Genomic DNA, 23,214 nt, shown 5'->3' on the forward strand with positions numbered 1-23,214 from the left:
AAATTCAGGGTTAGGTCCCTGTGAGCCTCCTCCACAGCATTTCCAACATCAGTACAAACCCTTGTTGTGTATGTATTTCTCTTACACATTATATATAATATATAATGTTGATTTATCAACACTGAGCTACAGCCAGTGGCATTGTAGTTCATGTCTGTGCCCTGCCTACCTATGCATTTTTTTTTCCTCTATGAGGCACACCTCAGCCTTCTTGTGATTAGAATAACCAGGCAGAAGGCACTTCAACACTGTGCTTGGGGCCGTACAGCAAAAGCACCAACAGCAACACGGAACTAAAGCATGGAGTAGACTATCAGAAGAACTTTTTGCAGTATATAAGATCCGAAGCAGCACAGTAGCTACCTTGTCTCACCTCAGCTAGCAATGAGTGTGGGCAGTGAGTGACTCAGGTGTTTTTTTTTTTTAGCTTGAGTGTATGCAGATGAGCCATGAGTATTGATTTGGATGTTACAGATATTTTAGTGAGTGGGTGAATTCACAAATATGAAATCCACAGTTGAGGATGAACTGTGCTATGGGTCCAACGAAGTAGGGGAAAAAGAAGGCTGGCTTTCCAAAGACCCGGGGAGCAAACACCATGTGCAGAAACACTTAAATTCTATGCATAGGTACACTCCAGGGAGGTGCTATGTGGTGGCCTGTGTCTGTGTGGCACATATGTGTTCCTGTCTGTCCTGTGTTCATTTGGAGACTCGGCTCCAGGAAGACCAGAGTCTTATTTCCATGAATGTGTCACCCACAGTGGGCACCCAGTAAATATTTGGTACTGGTGCTGATGCCAATGATGGAGCAGAAGGAGGAGAAGGAGAGAAGAAAAAGAAGCAAAGGATGTGCCCAGCATTAAGGGTGTGTGTGTGTGTGTGTGTGTGTGTGCGCGCACGCGCGCGAGGACACGCTTAGAGTGGAGGCAGAGATGTCAAATGATGGAACCAAGGCTCCCGCTGTTGCCGATAGAGCATCTCTTAGAGAATGCCTTCAGTGGAGGTTAGTGGACACCAGGGGAGAGGAGGACTGCCAATAAGAGCTTAGCAGGGAGGAGATAACTTATAAAAGATGTGCCATCCATGCTGTTTAGAGATGGCTATAGGTTCTATTGTGCAGACCTCTGTTGGTCTCAGTGTCCTTCCAGATACAGTGGCTGGAATCACAGAAGCACTCAAGGTGTGGAGGTCAGGGACAGCTGCCCCACAGGCAGGGGAGTGTCGGACCTGTGAGTCAGGGGCAGACCTCAAGGACTTTTAACAAGGACTCAGCAGGCTTGCTGAAAGCCACATGATTTTGAATCGCTGGTGACTGGGACTTGATGCCTGTTGCCTAGAGATGGTCCTGCTCTATTCTGTGGCTGACTCTGGGCGTTTGCCCTACAGTTCAACATCTGAGAGCTCTAGGTGCTGTGCAGGTCACAGGGATGGACCTGATGCAGAGAGCTGCAGTCCACAACATTCCAGCAAGGGAAACAAAGCAAATTGGCATGCAAGTATAGCCACAGTATATTCTTAGCGTCCTGTGATTGCAAAAGAGGGAGAAATCGCTTAAGGGCAATTTGAGGGGGCAATAGCATGTCAATCATCTATTGCCCCGCTCAAATTGCCCTTACCCCTATTTTCCCAACTCCACACTTTCTCCCCAGCTACTTAAATTAAAGCTGTAGAGCTGCCATCATCGATTCTTTGCTTCACCACTCCATCTAATGCAGCATCAAGTTGCTTAATGTCTATCTCTAAAGCAGAATTTAGTTCTGTCTTTTTGTCTCCTTATCCATTGCACCATATAACTGGGGCTTGTTGAAAAGCCTCCTGGGTGGTTTAACTTTGTATTTATTTATTCTCCTATCAGTAATTTTGTTGTATCTCAGAGCATCTCCAGAATTAAAAAAATTATGTTTATTTTATTTTATGTGTTTGGGTGGGTGGTTTGCTTGCATGCATGTCTGTGTACCACCACATGGGTGCAGTGCCTTTGGAGGCCAGAAGAGGGCATCATAGCCTCTGAAACTGGAGCTACATGTGGTTGTGAGCTGCTATGTGAGTTCTAGAAACTCAACCTGGGTTCTCTGTAAAAGCAGCATGTGCTGAGCCATCTTAACTGTTGAGCCATGTCTCCAACCTCCAGAGTCATCTTTTAAAACACAAAGCTTTTTTTGCCATTCTCCTTCTCCACACTTATTCTGTATTAGTCAGGCAGGGTCCAGCCAATGAAGCTTTCAGGTATTTCAAATCGGGACTGTTAATGCAACCATTTGCTTGTCTGGTGTCAATAGAAGATACCACTCCATAGAAGATATAGAGGACTTCCCAGAGCAAGCAGCCAGCTCTCTCTCTATACTGGGGGAAGCCAGTCCCCAGAACACAGAAGCTATTTGAGCAGGAGAGTCCTGCCTGGTGGTAGTACCTAGGACTTCAGAGAGGGCATGTGGGATGGCAGCTGAAATGACAAAGGAGACTGCAGCCACAACATGCCTGCCATAGCCTAGAGGGAAAGTGGAAAGTACTCTGGCTTCTTCATTCTATCTTCTGGTTTCATGCTATGGTCTCCAGTGGCTAAACCTTCCTGGGAGCCAGATGTTGGGGGCATCTGGGAGATGCTAAAGGTTAAAGATAAATCTTATCGAGAGTTAGGGTACAGCAAACTATTGGCCTATGGAACAGCTTCAGGTACTGGCTGAACACTTCATGCAGAGTAGATTTGGCTCCTGGAAAGAACAGAAGGCTATTGAATTTGTCTACCAAAAGGTGTCACAGCCCAAGAATCTGGTCAGCATTTCTAATTTAGCCTCTTTTCATCCCTCCCTCTCCATCCTTTCCTCTCTCCCACTTTTTCTTTCTCCATACCCACACACTCACTGGAAGGACAGGCTTCTGTTGGGCAAGGAACCAAATGAATGAGGGGAAGCCTCTCTGGGCCCCCATTGAATCCAGGAAGATAAGTATAGACTATTCTTCTTAAGTGTGTTCTATGGAAGTTTGTTACAGAAAGTTTGAAGCACAAGTAGTTTGATGTGCCCAAAATATAATCCCAGTGTCTCTCTGCTCTGGCATCAAAAGCTTTCAGGATCTATACTGGCTTTGTTTTCTGTTGCCATAATAAAATGTCAGAGGCTGGTTCTATATATGAACAAAAAAGGTACATGTAACTCACGATTTGGAGGTCAAATGGTCAAGATTAAGCATATATAGACAGCATTGACTAAATTATATAAAAGTATACAATGTATACTTGTATAAATGTACAATGGCACATTGTATAAAAGTAAGAGCATGGGCAAATAGGAGAGACTATGTGACAACCCAGGAGGCACCAGAGAGTGGGGAGCACCAAGACTGCTATTTTATAATAGTTCTCTATAAAGAACTAACCTGCAAGAATTACATTCATGCCTTCTTAAGGCAGTGTTCCCAATAATGTAATTACCTTACACTCAGGCCCACCTGGTGGTCTCATAACCTCCCAACATAGCTGAAGACAAAACTTATGTATTTGAATCCTTGTGGGATACACTCAAGCCATGCGAATTGTCATCAATCATGTGCAATCTTTTCTTCTATGTTTATTCAGCTGGGTGGTTTTTTTTGGGGGGGGGTGTTTTTTCTTGACTAAGACTTAAGCTTCCATGCCTTTGCATACCACTGCCTAAGACCCCTTCATTCTTCCAGAACTGCTCAGACTTTTCCATGAAACATTGCTTCATCCAGCCTACTGGGATCTTTATCATCATCTCAGAATATCTAAAGGTTTAATTAAAGTTGACTGAATGCTTGGTTAAATCTTGATTTGCTCAAGGAGGACAGTTCATCTCTCCAAATCTTTTAGTCCCTTCTGGACCAGGACATCCTTAAATCTCTGTATATCTCAGAGATGAGAATGTTTAATTTATTTGAGATATTTATTAAATAGAATTTTTTATGCAGGCCTGGTGCTCAAGCTGTCAGCATTTAAAATCAAGAAGAGGAAAAAAGGCAGTAGCAGGTGAGTAGGGACAAGTGTGTTCAAATCTCAAAGACCCTCTTTTATAAAAGAGTACATTAGAAACAAGACACAAACATTGTCAGCTGAAGCAAATGTGAGAGCCTGGAGAAAGGAGGTCACCCTTAATTAATAAAACTGAAAAAAAAAAAAAGGAAGGTGGTGATAGAGGCTGAGTGGGGGACAGGCTAAGAGTGCTCGGCAAGACTATCTTGTGCAAAGCTGGCAACTTTGAATGTTACTTTATAATGACTAATAGATAGCTAGTGTAGTGGAAGGCGTAGGGCTGCCTCTTCAGGGAGGCAAGATGGAGTCTGTGACATGATAACTTAAACGCGAGTATCTGTGTTGAGGGTTGTGTTGCTCTGCGTACCCATCCAGGCGGTGCTAGGCAACTGCTGGAGCTTATTACATGCTTCAGGGTTTTCATTCTGAAGTGTGTTTGTCCCTAACACAGGCTATGGGGTGGGGTGTCTGGGTTCAAATCTCCCCCCTCCTTTCCACTAGCTACCTGCCATGGAGCCATAGGAAAATTACTAAACCTTTCTTTGCCTCCGCAGCATGTCATTTGTGCAATGGAGTTGTTGTTAGTACTTTCCTTACAGTGCTGTCTTGAGGATTAGACAAGATAGAGTGTATGCAAAAGACAAAACAGTTAATATAATGCCATTATTATCTTCGGTTACCCTTTGTGTCACCTTCACAGTTCTAATAATGGGTAGGGCTGGCTCTTTTTCAGTCTAGATTGAATAGGACTCAGCGCTGGTTGGGTGTGAAGTCTAAGAGGAAGATGAGGAGGATCTTCTCGTGCAGAGTTAGGAGGATGGAGCGGCCGCCAGTTCAGCATTGATTCACAAGGAGACTATGACACAAGATCTGGGTAGGATAAGTTAGGAGTTCTTGCTTGAACATATTGAATTTGAGTTTTGTGTTTGATATCCAAGTGGAGAAATCATGCGAACAGTTGGTTGGATGACTCAGAGGTTTGGGAGAAAGATCTGGACCAAGATAACACATTTTGGAGTTGACAACATATAGATGGTAATTAGACTCACAAGATGAGATGTCATCACGGGGAATGAGTATAGACAGACAAGAGAAAGGGCCAAATGCCGGGTCTCCAATGTAAGCAGTTAGGCAGAAGAAGAACATTGAGTGTGGTTTTGTGGAAGCCGATGCAAAGAAGGTGCTTCCCGGGTGGAGAAGTGACTAGCTGGGTCAAATAATACGATATATCGAATGTGTTGGTTTTTCATAGCAAAACCTAGTATTACATAACAAGTTACTCCAAAGCGTGATGGCTCAAAGAAACACACATCTAACCCAAAGCTTCTGAGCGGTAAGAATTTTGGAGTAGCCAGTAAGTGCGCAATGGTGACTCCAGATCTCTTGCAAGGCTGTGGTTAGGCTCTGAGCTAGGCTTTGGGTCTCCTGAGACTCAGGTAAGGCTGGAGAATCCTATTGAAGGCTTACTCTTGCAGTTCTCATCACGCCTTTCTGAATGGTTTTGTGATGCAGCAACTGACTTCTCTCTGAGGAAGGGAGGTCGGGAGGAAGAGGGAAGGAGGATGAACGAGAATAAGGGGATGAACCAAGATGGCGGCGACAGTGTTTAAGAGGCTGGATCTGAATGTGTCATCATCTCAGGATGCTCTTAGTTATGCAGACCAAGCCTGGCTTAGTATGCGCATATGTGATGGGGGGAGAGTGCCCAAACATTTGGCCATTAGAAGCTGAGGATCATCTTGGAACTTTGCCATACGTGAGAAGAAGAACTGAATATTGGCTTTGACAACGTGGAAGGGACTGGTGACTTTAACAGAACTCCCAAGCCTCCTGTCTGTCTCCTGAGTGCTGGAACTGCAGACACACTATTTCCATACCTGACTTTATGTGGTACCAAAGCACTCCAGGCCTTCATGCATGCTGGACAAGCACTCTACCAGCGGAGCTACGTCTCAGGTACCTTCAAATCAGCTTCATTGGTTATGCTTTGAACTGAGCTCCAAGAGTTGGCTCAGTCTCTGCCTCCTATGCATCCACTCATCCCTCTGCTTTCTGCTGAGATGCCCTGTATTAGGACTTGCATGTTGCACACCCTGTCATGGGCCCTTACCTTCTCTACTGTCCTATATACCCCCCTTCCCTGTTGGTTGGGAACAGAGAGTAACCCTGGCGATCATGGATGCTCTCCTAGCAACTGAACCAAAGCTTGTGGCTGCTTTCCCCCCCCCCCCCTCCCTACAGACAGATGCTCTTGAAACAGGATCAGATCAGTTAACCAGCTTGGCACTAATGTGCTAATGCCCCCTTTTCAAGCTGGTGCCTACCTCAGGAAAGCTGCCTTGTTCTCCTGTCTTCACTCTGGGACTTAGATCTTCACTGTTGCTTCAACTCCAGGCTTCTGGGATGGGGCTCTCTCCCGACTATTAGATACCACAGTGGGTAGACTCCTAGCAGCCCTGTTGTACAGTGAAACTGCCCCATGCTTTAGGGTGGCAGCTCTCTCTCCCTTCCCTTACAGAGAGTCAATGAATTCAAAGGCCAAGCTTTTTGTTTCCACACTGTTCCCTGGAAATTCAGAAGAGGTATAAACTTTTTTAAATTGAATCATATTGATAGCTATTTCTTCCATGATCTTCGTACCTTAGGAAGTGACTTCTTTTACCTCATCTAAGTGACTCTTCATAATAAATTATCAGTAGCAAAAACATTTTTACAAGTAAATGAAAAGAACATAAACTATTGAGGGAACAGGACAGATGTCCCATATTATACATGGAAAGACATATGATCTGGTTAAATTATCTAAGAATATCAGGCTGCATAATGCAGAGCCAGGACAAGAGGAAGCAGAAAGAAGGACCAGAGGGTGTGGTCAGCACCTAGGATTAACTCTGCAGGGGAGGTTTTCTGAGGTGCAGATGCTACATGAGGGATGCTGTCCCTTTCTTGCCCTTGCAGCTGGAGACCTGGGCTTCCATAGAACCCCAACAGCACTCTGTCTTCCCTGGCCTGGGTCACCTTTCACTGAGGCAACTCTCTGTTATGTCTCACATTCAAGAAAGACACACACACACACACACACACACACACACACACACACACACACACAGAGGCAGCTGGTTATAGTGTAGCAGGAGCTTCCCTGGCTTTCACTTCAAGCAGGCTGAGCACCTCTGAGCACGCCTCTGGCTTCGCTAATCCACCCTTAAACATCCTTTCTCCCCTAGCAGAGCGGCCATAGGTTGTCTGAACCAACTGCAGACAGAACTCCCTCCTGCTTATCCTCCAAGCTTCCGAGGATTCCTCTTGGTGCCGTGACCTTTCCGCCCTTCCTTAAAGTTGTGGGAGTTACTCTTCCCAAAATAACCCGAGTCAGTCAGCAACGGCTTGCAGGGAAGTTACAATTAGCTTTTCACTGTGAAGGAAGCACAAGGTTATTTTTTTTTTTAAAGAAAAAAAAAAAGGTAGAAGGAGGACCCATAAACCCCTCAAGGTTCCATGAGTCAATGAGGGAAACACAGAGTTATTTCAGGAGAGAGCTATTCTGACAGGAGATGTATGGATTTTTGGTTTCTCTTCATTGTTTCTACTGCCAATTCCATCCTCTTTTTCTAGTTTCTCAGTGGTGGCCAGAGGAGAATGGATTGCCTTGCCTCGCAGTCCATTGATTTCTGTGTTGATGCTCATCCATATCTGTTGAGAATAAGAGCCAGCATCCAGCATTGTACGAGGGCTATCTAAACTTGGACCAGCTGCCTTGGGGGCAGTGGGGTTCCTGTCTACAGGAGTGTTAAAGCCCAGCCTGAGGGACTGCACAGGGAATTCCACATGGATTCCTGTTTTAGTCTCTTGTGCTAGAGCCGGATACCTGAGCCAGGGTGCTTTATACATAGAGAGGGTTAAATGGGCTAACAATATGGGAGGTTTAAGGAGTCTAAGACTACAGCACCAGCATCCACTTGGCTTCTGGTGAAGAATTCTTGCCGTGTCAACCCGTCGTAGAGAGCAGAAGGGCAAACAGGTGCATGAGAAAGAAACAAAACACAAGGAGCTGCCTCGCTTAGCAACAACCCCCCTCTTACGACAAGGGATTTATCTTTAAGATAGTTCACTGACTCCCACAAGAAGGGCACCAATCCAACCACTAGTATCCACCCCAGACCCATACACCTCCTATGAAACCCACCTCCTTATCCTGCAGATTTGAGGAATTAAGGTTCTGACTCATGAAACAAGGGGAGAGACACTGAAGCCATAGCAACACCTCAGGCGCCTGACAAATGTTGTGCTCACTTTCCTATGTGGGTAGTCCCCTCATAGAAGTATGCAATGGATGATTTTCACTGCAACAATCACAACTACACCAAATCACGATTTCATAGGAACCATGGTTTAGCATAACGCCAAGGTTATCCATGCTACGCTGACCCACAGTAGCTGTGCAGAAACTGAAGGAAGGGTCCTGTGGAATGTGACTTGAGGGCATGTAATAGCTTGCATTTGCCACTTCCAGCCTTCGCTGTTCCAGGGTGTACAAGGTGCAGATGATCTATAAAGAATGTGGAGTTAATTTGCTTTAGTTCTAGGCTACATCTCAGCATTCCTTGCAGTGATAACACTCTTGTGAAGATTTGAGTTCGCACAGTCACAAAGGGGGATTATAAAAATCTAGCTTTCATTATTCCTAGAACTTCTTCCACTCTCCGAGTCCCATACCGCTTTAATAGAAAACAGCTTACCGTCTCAAATTCATGTTTTTCTTTTCCTTAATTGAATCTAAAGATCAAGTTAAGCCCTAATTTAGAATCCCCTCGGCTAGATACACGTTGACTACCAATATATCTCCTATTCTTGCTTTCTTTTTTGTTTCCTGGATTTCCTATAGGCAGGTGTTAGGCTGGGACACCTGGCCTGCCGAGACTCTGGGGATGCCTGTAGACTGTTTGTGGCTTCTGTGCAGGTGACTTGTGAGCACTGGGGCCTCTGTTCTATGGCATCCGCTGCTGAAGCTTCTACCTGCCATTTTATGCCTCCAGTTTCTTGGTGCACCAATCCAAATTCCTTTCTTGGGTCTCAAAGTCCCTTTGAGAAGAACAGCTGGAAAGATAACCATATTTCTCTTTGGGGTGGTGCTGTATGAGGAACACAGAGCATCTTCGTGGACACAAGAGTGAGGATTGGCTGCTTCAGTGCTCTCTCTGTCATCCCTGGTCCTGACGGACATCCATTGCCCTTTGGATCATGCTAAGATCCCATGGATCAGGTCCCTTTGCAAGGCTGGCCCTGCCTATGGCTGTAGAGAGGAAGCAGGCATATTTTGTTGCATGAATGAAAGTTGTCAAGTGCTCTCTGTGATGGTAAGTTTTCTATGATAACTTGACACAATCTAGAATCACCTGAGAGAAAGGTCTGTGTGAGATTACCTTAATTATGCTGATTGGCATAGGAAGACCAGCCCACTCTGGGCAGCACCATTCCCTAGGCTCCTGGACTGGATTAAAAGGGAGAAAGCTAGCTGAACATTCTCACTTATACATTCATTGTTTTCTTCTGTCTGTGGCTGTACTGTGACCAGCTCCTTTAAACTCCTGCTTCTGTGACTTTTCTGCTACCATGGACAATAACCTGGAGCTATGAATCCAGAAAAATCCCTTCTTAAGTTGCTTTCTTTTCTGCTGCAGAAAAGAAAATGAAGACAGCCTTTCTGCCCCTTCCTCACTTCTCTTTCACTCTATCTTCAGCAGCAGCCAAACAGAACAGTGTCACAACCGGCAAAACTCTGGCAGCCTCACTTAGAGCAGCAGCTATAGACCTTCCATAATTTCCCTGCACATGACAGCTCTGATGTCATCTTCTGCTACTTCTGTTCCAGCCATGCTAAAGTCTTCTCTGTTCAGAATGGCTCTTGGCCTGTTCTCTCACTCTAGTGAGGCATTGCATAGCCTTTCTGTTTTCCTAAATCCCTTCCCCATCTCTTCCTAATATGTACCAATATCATCTTCTCAATGGAGCCTACCCTGGATGCAGTATTTAAATTACAACCCACTCCAACTCTTACCCTCTCTGCCTTGCTGACTTGTATATAACATGGAGTTCTCAGCCATATTGTCTCCAGGCCGTTGCCTCAACTCCCTAAGGCCCTCCCTGTGGGCACCTTATTCTTTTTTTCTCATTTAAGCACTAATCATATTGTCATGTCAGACTCTGTTAACTGTTTTGTTCCTAGTCCTGGTGCTAGCACAATACTCATTATAAATGTATCGAATAAGCACCTGACTGCATGAATGAGTGAATGCTTCCATTCACTTGGAAAAAGCTGGGAGGCTATTGAGAAGATTAGCTGGCGAGGTTTGCAATGCCTGCGTGATGCTTGACTCAAAAGGAGGCAGTTTATAATTTATATGATAAGGGAGGGCTTCTCGCCACAGAACACCCACGTTATCTACAATTCTGTAGATTGTAGACATAGACACCCTAATGATTTCTCTATGGGAAAAAGCAAGTTACAAGGCTAGAAAGACACGTTGTAGGAGGAAACAGTTCTCTGGCTCTATTGCAGGCCTCTCTTACACTGGCTTTCATGTCTCGCCTCTTAGAATCACACTGCCTGGCTGTCAGGAGACCCCGGAACACTGGCACCCTAGAGGGTGCCAATTTACTAAAGTAATTTTTTATGTCACATTTAATGAGGATCCTGACCCTGGGGACTGAAGTTAGGTTGAACAAAGGGGCAAGGTAGGATGGACTTCACTTGATTATATATTTCCTCTGTCCCTTCATGTGTCCCCTGTTTTTTTTAGTCTGTTTTGTTATATTCTCATGTAGCCCAGACTAGTTTCAAACTCAACATAAAGCCAAGGGAGGCCTTGAATTCTTACTCCTCCTGCCTCTATCACCCAAGTGCTGGGATTGTAGGGAATCTCCATAATACCAGGCTTGGTTATATATTTCCAGCCAAGGAAAACGTTTTTAACATAACTCATTATACATTAAATATTTTTTTTATAATTAAATAGGGCATTTCTTACATTTAAATCCGTGAGTGAGAAAACAGTGCCCCCCCCCCCAGGTCAGTTGTCTTAACTTGAGGAATGATACAAAAGGGGTATTATAATTATAGGATACTTTTGTAGGAGAATATGATGAAAACAGTGAGACTTTAGGAGGGGTAAAGACCCTGGCAGCTGGAGCCAAAGGTAGATAGTAGTCAGATAGAGTTCAGGGGCCAGGACAGGGCATGGGAGGGATACCAAGACCCATTCTGTTCATTTGCTCCTGGTTTCACTCTAGGACAGAGCTGTCACCTGAATCTCATCTGGTGTTGACAGGATGACACAGGACAACCTGCTCCTCCTTCCCCACACCTAAGTGGGCATTCTCAGACCTTCTTTTGTGATTGCCTTATAATATCTCACCTGGGGAAGCCTGGGACTCTCATGCCAAGCCAACAGGGTCCTCCATCCCCTATTGGACTGTGCCTTGATAGAAAATGCCCCTAGGCATCTGTGTGTGCCTACATGGACATGCAAAGTCACGCCTACGGAGCTTGCAGCATGGGTCACGTTATCCGCCACACACATGTACATACACATACTGGCCTTCATGCCAAGGCCCAGGCCCACTTGAGTTCCATTCTCTTTCAGAGTGCAGCTTTTCCAGGGAAAGAGCAAGAGGAGTAAGATCTCGAGTTCTGCGTACACTACGATGAGCAGTGTGACAGTGGCTGGGTTCCAATGCCCTGTTCTCCTGTTTATTAAGTGTGCATGATAAAAGCCCTTACTTCATCAGGCACCTGGGGAGCAAGGCTTTCTGGTCCTGCATAAGTGTTCTAGAACTAAAAGAGAGTCCTCACTACCAGTTTTAGAGCCCAGCATAGTGCAGTGGATGACAGCAGGGCATTCAGCCAGATCTGGGATTGATGGCTGTGAGCGCTTAGATTTGGGGTAATTGCTTCCCCCCGTTGAACGACTCCAGTTTGTTCATTTGTAAGGCTGAGTTAGTAATAAAAGCTGTCTCGCAAGATTTTTTTCCCAATAATTAAATGACAATTTAAAGAATCCACTGTGGAGGACTCCTGAAAATACAGTGGGTAGTATAGGGGAAAAACTCAGTAAATGTAAACTACTTTTTAATGACAGTGGTTATGGTGATGGGCCTGTCTCTGCTTGATAAAAAGCCTTTTTCTATATAACCCAATTGTAGCACTCACTTTCCCACCTAAAACTTCCTGTTTGCCCAATTGAACTTGATCCAAATTTGAAGCGAGTTAGTTGCCTATTATGCCAAGGATTGTTTCAGCCACAATTCTAATGTCAACAACTTAATGTAAGAGAGCCCCCAGTGTTTATGTTCAGCCATTAGCCACAGCCGAGAAACACAGATCACTGTGAGAGGATTTGCTCCCTGGTGTGACCAAAAGAATTAAATGGTTTTGCTGGCCATGGAACATTTAAAGGCTTAAATTCTGGAAGCTAGATACAGGATCTTCTTCAGTCGATATGCTTTGGGGTAAAAGAATGGGAACCCTACCTCAAATCGGCTTTGGACCACAAGCTGTATTGGCTTGTGTTTCTGGTGGACCTCAGTAGGGTGGCTTCCAGAGTAAATGGATGTGGTGGCTGTCGGGCCATCCCCTGCCACGTTCCTAGTCTTCCTCTTCCCCACAATCTCAGGTGGTGGGATGGTGGGGTGGTGGCCCCCTGTCTGTGCAGATCATTGTTCAGAGGCAGAGAGGGATTCTGTCTCTGTCTGTCTCTCTCTCCTGCCTTCCTTCTATCCTTCTTCCTTTTCCTCCTCCTTCTTCTTGCCTTCTCTTAAAAACGGCAAAAAATTTCTCACAATTCTGAGTAAATGCTATCATGTACTTACTTTGTTGGCCTTTAAATAGGCCATGTGCCCTTTTCTAATTAGTCTCTAGCAAAGCCACAGGGTTGCCTTACCTGCCTTAGTCTGATTAGGTCCCACCACAGTGATGAGCGCTGCCTCAAAGAGTCTTGGGGATGCAAAGATCTTGGAGCATCACCAGACCTATGTCCACTGCAGTCGCTCAGCTTACTGAAAGAGTCCAGGCATGTATCATTGGGTGGTATCTGTTGATCTGGCCTGCCTTGATGATTCCTTATGCCATGGTGTACAGCTTCAGGGGACACCAGGCTGCACAGTACATCAGAGCCGGTAACATCATACACTGTGCGTTTACCTAACCAACCAAAACCAACCCCGAAAAACCCAAAAGGCAAAAACAAAGCAAAAGTCATCTTATTCCTTGAAATGTAAATTTTTTTCTCAGTGAATTCTTTGGCTTGAGTAAGAGGTTAATCACTATATTGGTCTTAGCGGTTATGTGACAAAAATATACAACAAAAGACCAGGATGAACCCTTCTGAAAATGAGCCATCAGAGATGGGGGTGTGATGAACAAAGGCTCCAGAAGCTTTCTGAGATCGGGTATGCATTGGGGGTGGGGGGGTGGGGGGATGTGCTGCTTTCATTTCTATCAGCTCCTAAATGTGCAGTATTTCCTTAGCTGGCAGCCTTCTTTGCAACTTCTATGTGCTGATCTCAGCTGAGTTCTAAGACGGGCAAGTCTTAGAACTCAGTTCTAAGGCTGGGTTCTAAGACGGGCAAGTCATCTGGTCCTGAGCTGCAGGTCCTGCTGGGCTGACAAGGGGAATGAAGCTCAGCGTCGGGAAGAGATGGCCACCCCCTCCAGGGTTCAGAGCTGGCTAGCGTGCCGAGCACCGAGCACCGGAGGGCTACAGATCTCAAAGCCAGTGGCTTGGGCTCGTTTTCCCTAAGTAGTGCCACGCCACCATTCCATTCCAGTTCAAGTTCTGATTGCACTAGTCAGCCTTGCCTTCAGCTAGTCAACTTGAAGGGAGGAAAGCTTTGTTTTGGCTCACAGTTTTGAAGGCTTCGGTCCATGGATGCTTGGCCCCGCTGCTTCTAGGCTGGTGGAAAGGTAGCGCGTATCATGGCAGGAGCGCATTTGTGGAGGAAGCTCCTCATTTCCTGTGACGGGAGGGGAAGGGGTTACTGATACTCCCTTTCTCCAACTAGGCTCCCCCTCTTAAGGATTCACCTGGAATGGGCTCGAGACCAAGCCTTTATTATTACACAGCCTTTTGAGGGACAAGAGTGACACCTCCTGCTCTAAAGCCTTTGGAACTCCATGTCTGTGATGTGAACCTGTTAGGGAGATTGGAGCTGTCCGCAGCTTTCCTGCGGTAGTGGCCCACTTCGTTCAAAAAGGGAAAGCGCCTATAAAGAACCCATTTCACATGACCTTGGTTTGTCTGTCAAGGCACTGATAGAGATCCTCGCGTTCCTGGGACTGGGACTGGAGAGATGCTGAAAGGGTTGGCAGACAGCGGATTCCCTCCTCTGAGGCTGTGGGGTTTGCATGTGGTCCGCTGAACCCTCGGCCCCAGGCAGTTCCGTCCTCTCACCCCGTGTTCTCTCCTCCTGCTTTCCTTTTGAATTTACCACAGGCCTCCAAGTGCTGGATGCTGATGATGTGGTGACAAGTAAAGCAGCCATGGCCTTCACTTTCCTGTAGCTTAAGGGTTGCGCGAGGGGGTGTCAGAGGACCTATAGTGAGATGTCAGTGATGTGAGCGATCCTCTGTAATTGGTCAGGGCTCACTAATGTTATAAATTTCTGAGGTGTTGTTTCCCAAACAATAGGCTCTTCTGGAGTATTGGTTGACTATCACAGCATTCAGTTTCTCTTTTTTCCTTAATGCTTCTGAAAGCATACTGCCAACAAATGTACATTATGATGTGTCCATTTTTGGCAATTGATTTCAGGTTAGGAATGTGTAATCTACAAATCTAAAAATTAAACTACTAGGAAGTCACAAGTGGGAAATTTTGCACCATTGCTTCATGCACACATTTATTTAAAGTGCTATAGGAAGTTGCTTTAAGCTTATGGATATAGTGAATACTATGCTTGGACAAAAATTTGGGTCCTATCTCTAAGATGCCTCAGTGTGTATATACAAATACTATACGCCCAACTCTGAAAGTCCCTGAGATGCTCCTGCTTCAAGCATCTTAGATGAGGGATACTCAGCCTAGACTTTCTTCTGACTAGTAAGAATTATATTTATATTTTTATTTTGGGACCATATCATGATAAAGATGGTAATAGGACCAGCCATGGTGGCCTAGACCTGTAATCCCTGTAACCTTAGAACTTGAATCCTAGTTGAAACAGAATTATTTTAAGATCTAGTTCAGCCCAGGCTACGTAGCAAGATCTTACTTAAAAATATTAATGAAGAGAGTGACGCTGAGCTTACAAGTTCCTATTCATACCCCTCCGCCCCACTCTTCTGCCTTTGCACACAGGTAGGTCACATGTCTGCCCTTCTGCAGTGCAGCAGAGTCAGGTGACTGAGTGCTGGCTGATGGGGTGCAGGAGAAATGGCACACCTGCTCCCTCGCATCTAACTCCTTGCAGCACTTTTCAAGTAGTTTTTTTTTTGTTTTGTTTTTGCTTTGTTTTGTTTCTTTCTGTCACTCAGAAAGTGAGGATGGGGAAGAATAAAAACAAAAACAGAACACCTTCAATGGAGTACTCTGAAACCCTAGGCTCAGGTGTTTGGGGGACTAACTGCTTATTTTGCCAATAAGGATTTATAGAAATACAGCTTTGCTCATTTGCCTGTGTATTTCCTGTGGCAGCATCTTCCATCCTGAGAGGCAGTGAGTGGTGGCAACCAGGGTTTCATGACCTATAATATCTACTGTCCAGCCCTTTAAGAGAAAAGTGTGCTCAGCCCCAGCCTAGATGTTAGCAGAGACACCGAATGACAAGAACGGGGTTCCTGACTGACTGTGAGGGTCGGAGGCTTGGCTCTTCCTACCTTCCAAGGCCAGCTGGCCGGCACCATTAAATAGTATAGAGGAACCAACCTCTTTTTGTTGTCCTTTTGAGTGAGTCATGTAGCATAATAGAAAGATATCTGATATTTATTGGAACTTTCGTTGTGTGTATATATGTTCCTGTGTGGAGGTACAATGCTTGCCTATGTGTGTGGAGGACAGCCTCAAGGGTCATTCTTCAGAATGCTTTTCATGTTTTGAGATAGGGTCTCTCATTGCAGTGCAGCAGGCTATACCACTGTGTTCTTGAAGCAGGTGAGAAAATGGACTTAGAGAAGTGGATTGCCAAAGGTCGCCTGCCTGGCAAATGGCAGAACTCCAGTCTAGACCAGAGCGTTGGAGAGCAGACCATGTACTCCTTCCCCTCATCCCTAGAGGCTCGGGGAGTCTTAGTGAGCACTCCAGATTTGGAGCAGAGTGTTTTCCTTGGATGCTGGTTTATATTCAAAATGCACCAGCCTGTCAAGTTGCTGCTGGACATTAGCCCATCCTTGAACAGTCACCATAACAACATGGACATATGGAGGGGAATGCGCATTGGGAAAAAGCCGATTCTGCTCCAGGGGAGGATGGAGCTTTGCAGGGAGTTGGGGGTGGGTCAAGGACCACCCTGTGTGTTTTGGTAGGTTCATTCTATGGGACAAACTGTGAATTGTTTAGAGGCACAGTGTCTCTTTCGGATTTTTAATGCCCCAATTCACTCAGGAGAGCATGTCTTACTAACTTTGCCCAACCTCTCGGGATGACATAATGCTTTTAGTATAGTGGGTTAAGACATGATTTCTAGGGGAAAGGAATGGCTACTGGAAACACAGGGCTGGGGAGATGATTCAGAAGATAAACACTTGCTGCATAACCGTGAGGGCTTGAGCTTGGGTCACCAAAATCTGCATAAATCTGGGTATTAGGGCTTGCGATCCCATTACTCCTATCATGATGGGAGGCGAGACAGGAGAATACCCAGAAGCACGTGGGAGAGCTAGTCCTCCATATATAGCAGCGAACAAGAAAGAAACCGTCTCAAACAAGATGGAAGACATAGACAAATAGGCTTGTCCTCTGATGTCCACGTGTGTGCTATGGCATCTGTGTGCAGTCCTCACACAGAGGAGCATCCTCATATGTAACACACACACACACACACACACACACACACACACACACACACACACACAAAACAAGAACAAAAACAAAAACAAACAAAAAAGAAAATGCAGATTCCCTGGGTCTACCCAAGAGAGATTGTGTGAGCATGTCTGAAGAAAGGTCCAAGGCACTTGCACTTTAAATCCAATGACATAGATGGCCAAGAACATGGCCTTGAGCATGGCAAGTAAAAATGATGCCCATCTTTTATTCTTCCCTTTGTGGCCAGGTGCCAAGCTAGCTGCATTAGGAAAGCTTCTTCTCTGTTCACATGGGTAAGGACTGAGTTAGGGTCATTCTCTGCTTCCTTCCTTCCTTCCTTCCTTCCTTCCTTCCTTCCTTCCTTCCTTTCTTCTTTTCCTTTTGTTTGTTTGTATTTTACTGATCAGGAAACCATCATCTCTATCAGTTGTCCTCCTAGGAGCATCGCTTTAGAAAGGCTGACAGCTCGTCATCTTACTGTGTCATACCAAACCTTTGGACATCAGGTAGTTGGCTTCCTCCACTCTCCACTCATTCACAGGGAGTCAGGCAGGCTAAGGAACAGTCCCATGAGTCCTAATTTCTAATAGTGCAGGACTGAGATCCCTTTGTCTCCCTCCTGCCCAGAAGATAGCCGGTACTAAGCCAGGCTAGCTCAGAGCCATCTTGTGGATACCTGTGAGTGCGCACTGCTCACCTGTAGCAACCGACATCAGTCTGATTTCTGTCCACTGCCTCCCAGCGGTATGCTTAGTGCAGCATACAATGGGGATATTTTCCTGATTGCTGAGCTCGAGACTTTTAGGGTCTGAGACAATTTTCAGAAGAATATAATTCCTCGGCTTCCTGCTCCATCCATTTCTCACTAAGTAGTTGGAGGACATACACACTGTGCAGGAATGACAAGGTAAGTGGTAGTGGATGCACCTGGGATGGCTATGAGCCTAAAGAGAGATGGATAAATGTTTTCAACATGGTGCTAAGCCAAGGGATGCCTGGGCTATTATTATTTGTTTCTTAGGTTATCAGAGTTATAGCAATACTAATTGAATCCCTTGAGAGGATTGGAAGGGAAAATGCTACAAAAGATACACTATTCTTTTGTAGAAGAAGATTTTGAGTTTCATTCTGGAAGGGTAAGTGGGGACATGATGTCAGGCCAAGCGGGATTATACTCATTGGCTTAATGTCTTTGTGGTCTTGGTTGGGGTAGGGGATATGGAGGAAAGCATATCAAATCATGCCCTTGTTAGCAGGGGAAGGGCCTTTCTGGAGCTCCAGGGTTTCACTAACCACTCTTCCTTCTCGGAAATGCCTCAAAGTTAAAAAAAATCTTTGCCAGCTAGCCAAACTGCGCAGGAAAGAATAAGAAGAAAGGATGGTGGAAAACAAGGCGTAAATGAATGAGACGGACCGCTGCCCTGTCATTAGCTCCTGCTCTGGCTGGTGGCTCAGAGCAACAGTGTATCTCCTTTCTTTAGGGAGTTGGGGGGAGGGCCACAAGGAGCAAATTAGCTTCCCAGGTGCTCTGCTCACAGTGGATTCTGCTCCCCAAGTCTCCATCGATTCCGTTTACAGGCACAGATGAGTGACAATGATGAAGCCCAAAAGATACAGTGGAACTGTCCATGCATATAAAACTTTATGAGCATTGTGTGTGTGTGTGTGTGTGTGTGTGTGTGTGTGTGTGTGTGTGTGTAGACCACAAGTTGATGTTGGATGTCTTCTTCAGTTGCTTTCCACCCTTTCTTTGTAAAATTATTATTGTTGTTGTTTTTTAATTTTTAGTTGTGTGTTTGCCACATATGTGGGTTTCCTCAGAGAAATGGGCCAGGAAAGGCACTTGATGTCCTGGATCTGGAATTATGGGTAGTTGTTAACTTCTGGGCTGGGGTCCTGAGAACTGAACTTTGGTTCTCTGCAAGGGAAGCAAGCATTCTTCATTGCTGAGCCATCACTCCATCCCCTCCCCACTGTCTTTTGAGACAGGGTCTCTCACTGGCCTCAGAGCTCACCAATCTGGTTAGACTGGCTGGCCACCTGAGGGATTCTTGCATCTCACTTCCCTGGCATTATGATTACGAGTATGCCACTGCGCCTGGCTTTTTACCAATGTGCTGGAGGATCCAAAGTAGGGCTCTCTTGCTTGTTCAGCCAGCACTTTACCAACTAAAGACTTCATTGCGTGAATAAAGTTTTACTAGAACACAGTTCTGGCCATTTATCTATTTACATGTTGCTGTGTTGCTTTTGTGCTATAATAGCAGAGTTTGAGTAGCTGCAGCAGAGACTGTACAACTGGCAAAGCCTCAAATGCTTGGCCAATCCCTGCTCTAGAAAGTATGTGCTGATGTTTAATTTTGAGGTGGTGCACATCACCTTCATATCAGTTACTTTCCTGTTGCTGTGATAGAACACCATGACCAAGGCAGAGTATAAAATAAAGAGTATTTTTGGGCTTATGGTTCTAGAGGGATAAGAGTCCACAATGGTAGAGTGGATAACAGCTGGAGCTGGAACTCAGGAGGCATCTCACTGGGAAACAAACCATTCTAAAGGGTAGGCCTCTTGTCAAGAAGCAGATGACCAACAGAAAATGAACTCAACAGCGTTGTTGGAGGTTCTTTGTCTTATAACGTTGTCAGAACTTCCCCCTACCCCATTAATTTTACAGGTCCTTTGTGTATATGTTATGCTTCCAGTTTTATGTTTTATGAGATTCTTGTATATGAAAGCATGGGGTCTCTGTGTCCATTGTGTTTCTTGTGCTTCTTTTTTTGCACCTAATTATTGTTTGGTTGTTTGGTCTTATTTCAATTTGTTTGTTTTGTTTTATCTTATTGTATTCTATTGTGTTCTTCTTCCTTAGGTGCCTGTTTGTGGATCTGTATGGAAGGTGATGTGGGAAGAAACTTGGAGGAGTAGGGGGAGGAAAACCATAATCAGAATATATTAAGTGAAAGCATCTTCTTTCAATAAAAGTAAAATAAAGAGTATACATCTTGAACCAAAAGCACACAGCAGAGAGAGCACCTTTGAAATGATACGAGTCTTTAAGCTCTCAACACCTCTCTTCCAGTGACATGCTTCCTCCAACAAGGCTATACCTCCTAAATTTCCCAAACAGGGCCATCAATTTGGGACCAAGTATTCAAATGCCTGAGACTGTGAAGCCATTTCTCCTTCCAACTATCATAACTTCTATTCACAATTCACTGGCCAGAACCATTAAATGGTCCCACTCAACCAATAGAAGCCAAGAAGTGTTTCCTACTCTGTTCTTGTGGGTCACGAGTAATCAGAATAATGGGGGGAAAGCCTTAATGGCTATCTAAGGCCCTGATCCATCTCGACAGATAAACAACAGAATTCTCCATCTCAGGAAACTCAAGGAAGGACAGCATTTGGGGGTGGGGAGGGCTTAGAACAGGGTAGAGTCAAGGCCCTTCCCTAGAAGATGCAGACTGTCTCTTATGAACTGTTGGATGGGATGGGGAAGATGGTGTGTGTGTGTATGTGTGTGTGTGACAATGACAAGACCAGGGCACTGGCCAGCTTGGCAGCCGTGGGAGCGACAGATTCCCTTGATGGACATTTTTATCAATAATAGGAGGGTTGCTTAACAAGAATTCTTAAAGGAAAGATGAGATAATTTCATGTTTTGATATTTGTAAATTGATTCTGTTGAAGCCAGAGCTCTGTCGTGCATATTATTGCTGCTGTAATTCTGGCAAAGACGCGATTCAAATTGGCGAAGTGTCTGGGAAGGGGAAATCCAGGAAGGGTGGAGGGTGGGGATGGGCTGAGAAACAGACACACAGAGCCAGATCTTGGCTTCTGGTTGTCTTGGGAGAGCTAGTGGCCTGGGAGCCTTGGCTACACTAGGCTGGGGGGTGGGGGTGGGGGGCGGGAGGAGACTGCAGACCAGAGTCCAAGAATACTTGGAATTGCTGAAGGTGCTAAAGTCTGCAGAGGGAGTGGGAGCTGGCAGGGGAGGGATGCACGCATGTGCATGCATGGTCGGGGAGAGACATTTAAACACTGTAGGGAAAAAAAAAAGGATAAATTTAAAACCCATCAAATGGAGTTGAGACAGAATGACAACATGAGGATCATTCTTTCCAGGGACCCACCCAACTGTTGGCAGGATTTGAAAAATATTTTCTCCTTCATTTTCCCCCCGCCCCGCATTAAGATTAGCCTGGACTTTTCCCCTCCCCCTGCCCCACTGGCTTGACTCAACCTTGGTGGCCAAGTGTGTAGTGTCGACCAGTGCTCAACTCAACTCCCAGAAGGCTTGAGTATCGTGTCTGGAAAGATGAGTCCAGGTGATGGAGGAGGAAGGAGAGACAAATGAATGAGCTGCCTCAGGGCCCCGCTCTTTTGGGAAGTATGGGCCTATTTATTGCTCACATCAGGTTTTCTCTTATATGCATTAAGGTCATCCCACCAACAGGGCTTTCCCGTATGATAGCTATGCTAATTAGTGATGAGTTGGTGGGCGTGGTATGTTTGGATTCTGCTTCATGTGGTACAAGCAGTGTGATCACTATGGTGGAAAAAAAAAATGAGAACTCAGACTTTAAATCTGAGAGGACCCCAGCTCTGATATGTCAGCAGTGTGGCCCTGGGCGGGTATGACCCTTGGCGGGTATGACCCTTGGCGGGTCTCTCTACCTCTTGGACCTTATCCTTCGTGTCTATAAAACAATATGGTTGGGCGCTGAATTTTATAGCCGTTTCATGTTCTTTGCTCTTCTGCTTTGTAGTTTGATTTGTGGTTCATGCTAGGTCAGGAGTGTGTGGGAAGGCAGCATTCTAAAAGGATGCTTTCCCAGGGTTCCCAGAATGGTCCCAGTGTGTAATGGAGCCTTATTCCACACTAGTTGGATTCTCTCTCTCTCTCTCTCTCTCTCTCTCTCTCTCTCTCTCTCTCTCTCTCTCTCTCTCTCCATCTAATATAATTGTGGTTACAGGGGTATGACTGGGCACATGCCTGTGGAGAATGTTGAAAGTTCAGGAGTTGTGCTCCTGGCTGAGATGGAGACAGTATCTTGAGGTGGAAAGCTGAGGTCCTCTGAAGCCCAAAGGACTATCAGGACCTCAGGCTTATGAAAGAAATGTTTTGCACATTCTCTGAGTTTGTTGAATTTTCTTCTCTGCATATACTCAACCTATGAACTTCACTATCCCCGTCTCTTGGTACCCATCTCCTGGCTCTTACCCAGAGAGATCTGTCCATACTTAGCTTCAGGCTCCTGTCCTCAGCACTGCTCTCCTGGTCACCCCAGACGCATCAGGTGGCTCTCCTCTTAGGACCTGCAGGCACCAGGTTTACATCAGTCATAGCACCTCACACTATGTGACAAGAGTCAGTGTTCCTCCCCTGTCCTCATGGGTATGACATGGGCCATGTCTAGCTCTTGTCGGGGTGCCTGGTACCTGGCACTGAGGCTTGGGATGTGGTAAGCAGGCTTTTTAGAGTGAATCTGGCTAGAGCCTCCTTGGTGTGGAAAAGGAGAATCCGGCTTTGGGGAGTTGCTAGAGCATCTGGATCTGTAATGCTCTCTGACTCTTGAGGTGGATGTGTGTATCAGAAGAAAGGAAGAAACAAAGACAAAGGACATGCCCACTCTGTGGCCGGCCCAGGGAGCAGGGTAGCAGCTGGTGGCCAGGAGGGCAGAGGAACTGGGAAACTGGATTAGAGGTGGGGAAGAGTCTTGTAATCCAGCTGTGTTGCTGTCCACCCGAGATAGTGTCTTCTCCTTATAGAAGGTCCTGGAGCATTTGCCACCTGTGTACGTACTGATAGCTCCCTTTGGGTGATGGTGGGAAAGATACACATATTCTGTAGAAAATGTACTTCATTTTTAGAAGTTTGGTCTTTTCCCAGGGCTCTTGGTATGTTCCTCCTATGGTTCTGGGCAGTGGCGGTGAGCCACAGCTCCCAAGCTCATAATCATGTGGGAAATCCATTGCATTGTACAGTGTACTGTGTTGCTAGGCTGTGATGCTCAGTAACTTAGGCATTAAGTGCTGTTTGACTTCCAATATTTTCACCTTATAATGGGGTTTTTCTTTGGAGGTAGTGTGGACGTCATGAGTGGAGAAACTTCTGTAATCATGTATGTAACCTCTGTCTTCTGCACCTGAATTGTGTCTCCTGGTAAAAGTGAAGTCGGCTTTGCTTAAACTCTGCTACCCG

General features: G+C 45.6%; 1 protein-coding gene across 5 annotated transcripts in view; it reads left to right on the top strand.

Moving 5' to 3' along the window:
- CACNA1E (calcium voltage-gated channel subunit alpha1 E) overlaps window positions 1-23,214 on the top strand; it is a 465,592-nt gene that overhangs the window by 64,108 nt on the left and 378,270 nt on the right. The gene's annotated exons all lie outside the window — the stretch shown is intronic.

Source organism: Acomys minous, assembly GCF_964271855.1.
Source record: "Acomys minous genome assembly, chromosome: 1".
In the NCBI taxonomy this organism is placed as follows: domain Eukaryota; kingdom Metazoa; phylum Chordata; class Mammalia; order Rodentia; family Muridae; genus Acomys; species Acomys minous.